Here is a 10,000-nt window from a genome sequence, read left to right on the forward strand (position 1 = left end):
TTTATCTAACCTTTACAAGAAACCCTTTTAATACTTTGCATTTTTTTCAGATTGCATGGCACCACTTCAGAAAATTATTTAAAGTGTGACGGGCCGAGAGAAGGTTGTGACTCAGGCAGGATGAAAGCAACTGAGTTTTTTATAGAAAACCTCCTTTATTTACAAAAGCTCAAGGCAACGGGAAATTTAATGTTCAAAACTGACACCGTTAACGGTGAGAAAAACGGGCATGTTTATTCAGGTTCTTTTTAGTACGAGGGAAGAGCGAAGATAAAAGCCCAATATATGCACAAAATGAACTATGTACGAGTAAGAGGCATTTATGAACTTCGATATCTACCTCTGACGGTTTGGTTTGGTTGAATGGTAACTGGAACTCCAGACTTAGTTCTATAAGAATTTTACTGAAAGTTCTACTATATTTGGAAATGGAGGACTAAATTGGAATTCTTTAGCGTTTTGTACTGTAAGATTTTTGCAAACTATAATTAGGAAAATACGGTAAATAGGTCAAGGGCAAGTTATAATTAAAAATCATCTAATAAAAGCTTATTTTTATCATTGGTTTTCCTTTATAGGTAAGATGACAAATAACGCTTGTGATTTTGATGAATATTAAGTTTACCAAAGTTTTTGGTAATGGAAGATAAAAACCTGGTTAGTTATTCACTTTATTATTATACCAAAGTTTTTGGTAATGGAAGATAAAAACCTGTTTGTTATTCACTTTATTATTATTATAATTAGTTGCTAAACTGCAACCCTAGTTGGAAAAGCCGGATGCTATTAGCCCAGGGGCTCAAACAGGGAAAACAGCCCGGTGAGGGAAGGGAAAGAGGAAAAAATTGTTTTAGAACAGTAACTATATTAAAATATATCCTATATAAATTAAAAACTTTAACAAAATAAGAGAAATTATGATTGTGCCGTAGTATACCCTCAAGCAAGGGAATAAAAAACAACAAGACAGTGGAAGACCATGAGGTTATGGCACTACCCAAGATTAGAAGGATATTTAACTTTATTTTGGTTGCTCTGGACAATCGTTCATTGGAATTATAGATGGGCTTTTTAAGCATTAATCAGATTGAAATAGATACGGGTCCATATTTGGCTGTTTGCGCACCTGAGGTTAAAATTTTACATTTACAATCTCCAAATATCTTGACTGGTTGTCATATTTGGTTTATGCTATTAATGAAATATGTTTAAAATTGAATGGTCCTGTATTTTGTTTCAAAGTTTGAAGTTGGTTAACTATTTAATTTTGCTTCAAAAAGAAAACTTCTGTTTTAAAAAGGTGACTTGGTTATGTATTGAAGGAGACTTCATGGTGTCTTCCCGAAATGGGTATGAGACCAGGTAAATGATGCAACTAGGTTATTTCAATGTTATTTTAAAAGTTTAAATATGAAGGGCTCCTTTGCTTTCTTAACAATTGTTTGGTGCTTCGCAGAAAGCCGAACTATGAAGACACTACATGGTGTGTTCTCTAAATAGGTATATGAGAACGGGCAAATGAATAACTAGGTAATTAAATTTATTTTTTAAATAAAAGGATTTCAAATGGGAAGGTTCTTTTCCTTCTTGTTAACCAACGAATCGCAAATTTGAAGAATTTATTTGGTGTTTCGTAGAAAGCTGTACTATGAAACTTTAATGAAGCTTTAAAAAAAGATTTAAATTACATTGGCGTAGCTTTGAGCCCTGTCCACACGATCAAGCATGGCCGATGGGCAAACAGTGATACCAGGCCACAATAGTTGGTAAGAATGAGGGTTAATGACGTCAGCAGCGGGAAAATCAGACAGGGATCTGGCATCATACAGTTTTGCAAGATCCCTGCCTCTAGTTTTCCCGCTTCTGACGTCATCAACCATCATTTTCACTTAACTATTGTGGTCTGGTATCACTGTTTGCCCGTCGGCCCTGCTTGATCGTGTGGACAGGGCTTTAGATTAATTATGGGTGACTTAAGCTGCATCAAAGTTTAGAATAAAAGTTCGGAGGTATTACTGAAAATAGACAGGGATTGTAAGTTTGATAAATTGAACTAACACCTTTTCAAGAGATTGAGGTAAGTATCTGAACGGATGCAAGCACCCTTAGGATTAAAAAAAAAAAAATTGAGGGACCCTATTTTCAAAAGAAAAAACCTAATGGCGAAAGATATGAGTGATTGGAAGTAGCCTGTTGCTAGAATTATTTTTTTTTCAAGTAGGCAGAGGAAGGGACAGAGACGAAATGTACAATCAGTAATGGCAGAAAACACTTGTAAAAAAATTTGTAAAAGAAGTTCTGGAGTAAATAATGCTAGGCGAGCACGTTACTATATACTAGCCAGGACGTGGATCATAGCAGAGCTAAAACTTACCTGTTGCAAAGTAAAGGTGGTTCGGTTTCGTCTCTGTTTTCTCCTGACGAAGGTCTCGTCGTGGAGGTCAGGGTGGTATGTATAGCTTGTATCTGGGGAAGAGAAAATAGTTGTTAATTATGTTAGGATTGCGTCATTCAATGCATAAACATGTTAATTATGTTAGGATTGCGTCATTCAATTCATAAACATGTTAATTATGTTAGGATTGCGTCATTCAATGCATAAACATGTTAATTATGTTAGGATTACGTCATTCAATGCCTAAACATGTTATAATTATGTTAGGATTGCGTCATTCAATGCATAAACATGTTAATGATGTTAGGATTACGTCATTCAATGCCTAAACATGTTATAATTATGTTAGGATTGCGTCATTCAATGCATAAGCATTAACGAACTAGTAAAGCACTCTGAGAGCTTATTTCTCGAAACCAGCTTGCCTTTCCTAGGAGCATTAATGAACTATCTATAAATTTACAAAAGAGCTTCCACAAAGGGTGGTAACCGATATAATAAAAAGGAAGAAAATGGGGACTTTTTCTCTTTGTTTGTGTTAATTGAATTTTACCGTAAATATACCTTCAACAGCATTTGCTAATTAACGCAAACACACACACGTGTGTATATATATATATATATATATATATATATATATATATATATATATATATATATATATTACTATTATTATTATTATTATTTTACTATATGTATATATATACATATATATATATATATATATATATATATATATATATATATATATATATATATATATATATATACATATACATATACATATATATACATATATATAGTATAATATATATACACATATATATATATATAGATATATATATATGTATATATAATATATATGTTGTATATACAGCATGTTATTATTATTATTATTATTATTATTATTATTATTATTGTTGTTGTTGTTTTTACTACTAGCTAGTATTGTTCTATTTCTTTAAGAAATCCGGACTTTTGACAGATATTTTACTTTACTATATATTTAGCCACATTTCAGGAGAGAGAGAGAGAGAGAGAGAGAGAGAGAGAGAGAGAGAGAGAGAGAGAGAGAGAGAGAGAGAGAGAAATAAAAACTAATACAAAGATTTTGGACTTATTTATCAGAGTTCTCTTGCTTGAGGGTACATTCAGGCACACTATCTTATTTCTCTTCCTCTTGTTTTTTAAAGTTTTTATAGTTTATGTAGGAAACATTTATTTTGATGTTACTGTTCCTAAAATATTTTATTCTAATTGTTAATTACTTTTCTTGTTTCCTTATTTCCTTTCCTCACTAGGCTATTTTCCCTTTTGGAGCCCTCGGTCTTATAGCATTCTGCTTTTCAAACTAGGGTTGTAGCTTAGCAAATAATAATAATAATAATAATAATAATAATAATAATAACAATGATGATGATGATGATGGTTTGGAATAATTCAGAGATTAATGTTATATCTGAGATGATTTGTTATGTGGTAAATAGCAAAATGGCAAGGAGAATCTTGGATAAGTTTTGAAAGCTTAATATACGTTATTTGATTATTTTTATTCAATGTTAGCATATTTGTTTTTTATTCAATGTTAGCATATTTGTTTTTTATTCAGTGTTAGCATATTTGTTGATTATTTTTCTTTACAACATTTGTTAATGAAGTAGTTGTATCATAGATTCTGTATGATACTGCTGAGTGGGCTTGTGAGCACACTGACATACTCTTTTTGATATTCGTTTGTCAAAAAATATTCTAAATATGAATTTGAAGTAAAAATAATAAGATACATCCCACATTTTTTATATATCATTCATTTATTGTAGAAAAATATTTTAAATATGAATTTGAGGTAAAAATAATAAGATTCATCCCACATTTTTTATATATCATTTATCTAATGTCATAAAATATTTTGAATATGACTTTGAAGTAAAAATAAGATACATCCCACATTTTTTATATATCATTTATTTAATGTCAAAAAATATTTTTTATATGAATTTGAAGTAAAACTAATAAGATACATCCCATATTTTTTCATATATTTATTTAATGTCATAAAATATTTTGAATATGATTTTGAAGTAAAAATAAGATACATCCCACATTTTTTATATATCATTTATTTAATCTCAGACAATATTTTTAATATGATTTTGAAGTAAAAATAACAAGATACATCCCACATTTTTTATATATCTAATGTCAAAAAAAAATATTTTTAATATGAATTTGAAGTAAAAATATTAAGATAGATCCCACATTTTTTATAATATCTAATGTCAAAAAAAAATATTTTTAATATGAATTTGAAGTAAAAATAATAAGATACATCCCACATTTTTTATATATCATTTATCTAATGTCATAAAATATTTTGAATATGACTTTGAAGTAAAAATAAGATACATCCCACATTTTTTATATATCGTTTATTTAATGTCAAAAAATATTTTGAATATGAATTTGAAGTAAAAATAATAAGATAGATCCCACATTTTTTATATATCTAATGTCAAAAAAAAAATATTTTTAATAGGAATTTGAAGTAAAAATAGTAAGGTACATCCCACATTTTTTATATATCGTTTATTTAATGTCAAAAAATATTTTGAATATGAATTTGAAGTAAAAATAATAAGATAGATCCCACATTTTTTATATATCTAATGTAAAAAAAAAAATTTTTTAATAGGAATTTGAAGTAAAAATAGTAAGGTACATCCCACATTTTTTATATATCGTTTATTTAATGTCAAAAAATATTTTGAATATGAATTTGAAGTAAAAATAATAAGATACATCCCATATTTTTTATATATCATTCATTTAATGTAAAAAAATATTTTGAATATGAATTTGAAGTAAAAATGATAAGATACATCCCACTTTTTTATAGATCATTTATTTAATGTCAAAAAATATTTCGAATATGAATTTGAAGTCAAAATAATAAGATACATCCCACATTTTTTTAATATATCAGCGCTCAAATAATCTGCAGAGCAACGCATAATCACGAAATGCATAATGCATAATCAAATGCATTCTAAAATGCATCATAAAATGCATCTCATACTCGATAAAGGAAAGCCGTAGAAGAAAAAAAAACACTAAGAGAGAATTGTAGGCAGCGGCTATTTTCGCCGGGTAGCAATTTCCCCTGCGATAATAACCCTCGCCAACCAGATCTGCGCCATTTCTTAGATCCCCCTTGTCTCCTCTCCTCTCTCTCTTCCTCTTAGCCTAATAACCTGGAGGCTTACTCAGATAATAATCTAAATAAACTTAGTCCGCAGTCTCCCGCCGTAATAAGCTCGGTCATTGATAATAATAACGTGAAAATGGCTAAGAGATCCGCCAGCCCATCCCGAGTGGATTACTGCGATATTACCTCGCCAAGCTAACTCAGTACACCCCCTCTCCTCTCCCTCTCTCGACATCCCTCCCCCCTCTCTCCCTTATAACTCCCTTCCTCATTCCTCTCCCCCCTTCATATCTCCCTCTCTCTTACAACCCCCTTCCCCCCCCCCCCCCCCCCCGACGAAAATATCTTTGCTATGAAGCTTTTATTGGTCATGATATTTTCTTCAGTAAGATGGGGAACTACTATTGACAGCGAGTTGCCCCGTGAAGCAAAGTTTTTCCTTCGTGGTGAATACAGAGAGAGAGAGAGAGAGAGAGAGAGAGAGAGAGAGAGAGAGAGAGAGAGAGAGAGAGAGAGACGCATTAAAGCGAGCGTAGAAGTAACACAAATATGAAAATAAGTGTGAAAAGTTGTGCGGCAAGAGACGGCCGCCTCTTCCATAACATGATCATGCCGCGGGCTGATCCTTCCTTTTTCCCTGGGGATCCTTCTCTCCCACCCCCAGGGCCTCTAACTCCATCTGCCCCTCGAAATATTACCCTTTATCTCTCTTTATAGCCTCTCGAGTCCTCCCGCCATCTCTCATACAATTTGGCGCCAATTTTTTCCAGCGTAAACTTGTTGTGTTTGTCATTGGCCGTGTTGGCGGTCATCACTCGCCGTCGGCCCAGCTCTTCGGTGTGATACGTCTTCGAGCCACGAGGGAAAGAAAGCAATATATATGATGTACCCTCCATAAATTACTTGTACGGAATTACATTAATCTTTGCTCTAGTAAGCCCCATACTGTCCGTCGATAATCAATTAAAAAGGATAAATCATTCGCCACAGAAAAAGTCTTACATATATCGGGTTTCAAATCGCCAAGGACAACGGACCTCCAGGAACGAAGACATATGAAACGCGCGGGAAGTTTGCTGGAGAATTCCCTCCCTCGAAGGCAAAGTCTTTACACTCGGGTAGTAACTTATCCCATCAGGATCACTTTTGAAAATACGCCCATTTTTTCACCGTCTCCTCTGTTTTGTGACCTCGTAGAGAAGTTGAAGCGAGGTTTACCGTCATGACAGCCTCCGCGCTCCTTGGATCAGGGGGACTTTCCCGCGCCAAAACTCAGTAAGGGAGCCAATTTCCCCGCCAAGGCGTTGGATCATGGTACCCGTCTTCTGCGGCTAAATAAAAATAAATACGACTCAAGCTGCCTGCTACTTTATATGTGCTCTCTACCCTATTTGTGGCGACGGATTTATTATCGTGCGGGCCAATCACCTGCTGAGGCTGAGATTACTACGATGTTTGGGTGCGCGCGTGGAGTGTCTGAAATCTTATAATCAACGTTTCTTATAAAAAGAGCTTCTTATATGCATTTAATTACGATTAAATTACAATTTCGAAATCCCGGTTTATTAATAACCCAGTGATTTCTTAATCAATCCATCTGTCGACTTATCACGACACAATATAAGTGATTTTCTTAATCATATCGTCACTGTGTTTAAGAAGTGATACTCTGTATGAAATAAGAGTTCAGTTCTAAGACTCCTGTTGGTTAGAGGAAAAGAGGAGGTTGGTAGGTGAAGAATGAGATCCAGATGGTGGAGGTAAAGAAGAGAAAACAAGAGAGAAAGAGACAGAAAGGGAAACATGGAGGGAAGAGAGAATGTTTTTTTGCCATGCTACGACTCTCCTGTTCTTTTCTCCCCCCAAACCGCAACGCTGCAGAGAGCGGAAGGCAACAGTTTTTTTTTTTTTTTTTTTTTTTTTTTTTTTTTTTTTTAGGCGTTTGTGAGCTGGAATATTTATTTGACGGTGAATATGGATGCGACGGTGTTTACTAGATACAAGATTTGTTGCTCATTTTCGAGGAGCTCACGCCTCCAGAGGGATAGAGGGAAACGTCTTTGGCGTCTAGTGTTTTCTGTACTTGTATTGTTTGTCCTGGCTCATCTCTATTTCGTATCTCTGGCATCGCTTCCAGGACTCCCAGTGCCAATTTGATATTATTATTATTATTATTATTATTATTATTATTATTATTATTATTATGATTATTATTATTATTATTATTATTATTATTAGCTAAGCTACAACCTTAGTTGGAAAAGCAGGATGAAATAATCCTAAGAGCTTCAACGGGGAAAAATAGCCCACTTAGGAAAGGTAATAAGGAAATAAACTAAAATGTAATGAATGATTAAAATGAAAAAAGGACAGTTACAACATTAAAAAAATAAACCTTTCATATACAAACTATAAAAACTTAAAAAAAAAAAACAAGAGGAAGAGAAATAAGATAGAATAGTGTGCGCCCGAGTGTACCCTCAAGCAAGGAAATTCTACCCCAAGAGTGGAAGATCATGGTGCAGAGGCTATGGCACTACCCAAGACTAGAGAACAATAGTTTTATTTTGGAGTGTTCTCCTAGAAGAGCTGCTTACCATAGCTAAAGAGTCTCTTCTACCCTTACCAAGAAGAAAGTAGCCACTGAACAATTACAGTTAACCCATAGAACTAAGAAGAACTGTTTGTTTGCTAATATCTAATGTAGAAAACGGTCCTAATTTAATTCTATCAGGTGCTGTTAAAAATTTGCTGTAAAAAAACGGTAAAAATCCCGAAATAAATGTTACCAGGCATTCACCATCATAAAAACGGATATATTGACGTTAAGGAGGGATATTACGGTCGCCAACCTTTAAATGATAATTACAAAGTAGGGTAAAAATTACGGTCACCTGTATTTTGCTGAAATACGGCTGAGAACAGTAGATTTTCACGGAGAATTTCTGATTAAAATTGTTGTCTTTTTTTATTGACGTTAAGGAATGATATTACGGTCACCAAGCCATAAAAGATAATAACAAAGTAGGGTAAAAATTACGGTCGCCTGTATTTTTCTGAAATACGTCTGAGAACACTCGGCCACTATTCTATCTTATTTCTCTTCATGTTATTTTGTTAAAGTTTTTATAGTTTATATAGGAGATGGTAGATATATATTTTAACATTAATCTTCTTGAAATATTTAATTTTTCCTTGTTTCCTTGCCTCACTGGGCAATTTTCCCCGTTGGAGCCCCAGGCCTTATAGCATCCTGCTTCTCCAACTAGGGTTGTAGCTTAGCAATCAATAATAATAATAATAACAGTAGATTTTTACGGTTTTTATCTAACGGTGTAGGATGAAAGGAGTCTTTATCTAACGGTGTAGGATGAAAGGAGTCTACCTACATGGATGTGCAGGTGAGTACGGGAACTCCAGCGTTGGAATCCTAGGTGAAGACCCTGGGTGTAAACTCGGGGGGCAGTGGTAGCAGAACATACTTGAACCTGGAAAGGATATAAAATAGATTGTATTATTGTTGTTGTCATTATCACTGGTGTAGACTGATATTGGATAAAGGGAAGAATGCATTATAGAATAGATTGTATCATTCTTGTTGTCATTATCACTGGTGTAGACTGATATTGGATAAAGGGAGAATGCATTATAGAATAGATTGTATCATTCTTGTTGTCATTATCACTGGTGTAGACTGATATTGGATAAAGGGAGAATGCATTATAGAATAGATTGTATCATTGTGGTTGTCATTATCACTGGTGTAGACTGATATTGGATAAAGGGAAGAATGCATTATAGAATAGATTGTATCATTGTGGTTGTCATTATCACTGGTGTAGACTGATATTGGATAAAGGGAAGAATGCATTATAGAATAGATTGTATCATTCTTGTTGTCATTATCACTGGTGTAGACTAATATTGGATAAAGGGAAAATGCATTATAGAATAGATTGTATCATTCTTGTTGTTATTATCACTGGTGTAGACTAATATTGGATAAAGGAAGAATGCATTATAGAATAGATTGTATTATTTTTGTTGTCATTATCATTGCTGTCAACTAATATTGGATAAAGGGAAAATGCATTATAGAATAGATTGTATCATTCTTGTTGTCATTATCACAGGTGTAGACTGATATTGGATAAAGGGAAAATGCATTATAGAATAGATTGTATTAGTCTTGTTGTCATTATCACAGGTGTAGACTGATATTGGATAAAGGGAAAATGCATTATAGAATAGATTGTATTAGTCTTGTTGTCATTATCACTGGTGTAGACTGATATTGGATAAAGGGAAGAATGCATTATAGAATAGATTGTATCATTGTTGTTGTCATTATCACTGGTGTAGACTGATATTGGATAAAGGGAGAATGCATTATAGAATAG

At 33.3% G+C, this 10,000-nt stretch overlaps 1 long non-coding RNA gene and 1 pseudogene across 1 annotated transcript in view; one reads left to right on the forward strand and one right to left on the reverse strand.

The window, feature by feature from the left end:
• Nucleotides 1-224, forward strand: part of LOC137649559 (uncharacterized) — a 1,030-nt gene extending 806 nt beyond the window's left edge. Inside the window, exon 2 of the long non-coding RNA XR_011045774.1 lies at nt 51-224. This is a non-coding gene — a long non-coding RNA (uncharacterized lncRNA). The remainder of the gene's footprint in view (nt 1-50) is intronic.
• Nucleotides 1-10,000, reverse strand: part of LOC137649876 (aristaless-related homeobox protein-like) — a 164,358-nt pseudogene that overhangs the window by 45,196 nt on the left and 109,162 nt on the right.

The sequence above is a fragment of the Palaemon carinicauda genome, chromosome 11 (assembly GCF_036898095.1).
Source record: "Palaemon carinicauda isolate YSFRI2023 chromosome 11, ASM3689809v2, whole genome shotgun sequence".
In the NCBI taxonomy this organism is placed as follows: domain Eukaryota; kingdom Metazoa; phylum Arthropoda; class Malacostraca; order Decapoda; family Palaemonidae; genus Palaemon; species Palaemon carinicauda.